We start from the raw sequence: 1,060 nt of genomic DNA on the forward strand, positions 1-1,060 counted from the left end.
GAATCGTGTCTAAGCTTAAGGTTGATAGTTTGATTGTTCGTTTGCCATCCTTAGTTCGAAACTTGATCACCCAAGATCTAATTTCTATGCCCATGAGTTCTCATTTTTCTTAGTTAAAAAAGTCAACTCATTTACCGCTTTTATTATTCTGAAACTGAATTAGCTTTATTCATTAGCTTAGAAATCATTTGAAATCGCTGGTTGCACTTAGATTGAGTGAGTACTTGCATTCTCATTGCGTTGCACTTAGATTAAGTAAGTACTTGAATTTTTAGTGCTTGAAATCCCTTGGAATTGGTTCGACAATCATTTATACAACAACATTTGTCTTAGGAGCCTTGAAAACTCCTAACATCAAATTGGCGCCGTTGCCAAATTCTGAGTAGATTTGAACATTGAGATTTAGTCACTTGCTTGAGACTAAGTCATTTTTATTTTCTTTTGTTACTGATTCTCTTTCTTCACCTCCCTTTAATCTACAGGTGTATGATCTTGCGGAGCAGGGGTCCATCAAACCTAGTTCCAAGAGCTGCAGACATCAGAGCTTTAGAACTAGTAAGAGAAGAGAAGAAGAGCAACAGTCTCACTTGCAGAGATTGGATACTGATATGGGAGACATACATCAAAATGATGCCAACAACGTTCCACAAAACCAACAGCGAGCAGCTCGACCCATTGACACTTATGACTGCCCCAACATTCATGGTCATAGATTGGGAATGTGAACACCAGCTGTAGCAGCCAACAACTTTGAGATCAAATCAGGACTCCTCAACGTGATCGAGAACAACAAGTATCATGGCTTCGCTCTAGAGGACCCATTTGATCACTTTGACAGGTTCGACAGCTACTGTGGGTTGTCAAAAACCAATGGTGTGTCTGAGGATGCCTTAAAGCTGAAGTTATTCCCTTTCTCTCTAGGGGATAAGGCACGACAGTGGGAGAAGTCTCTACCAAGTGACTCACTCACCACTTGGGATGACTGCAAGAAAGCTTTCTTGGAGAAGTTATTATCTACTTCAAGAACTGCTAAGCTGAGAAATGAGATCTCCAGTTTTCA

This window comes from Brassica oleracea, chromosome C2 (genome assembly GCF_000695525.1).
Source record: "Brassica oleracea var. oleracea cultivar TO1000 chromosome C2, BOL, whole genome shotgun sequence".
NCBI classification, from domain to species: Eukaryota; Viridiplantae; Streptophyta; class Magnoliopsida; order Brassicales; family Brassicaceae; genus Brassica; species Brassica oleracea.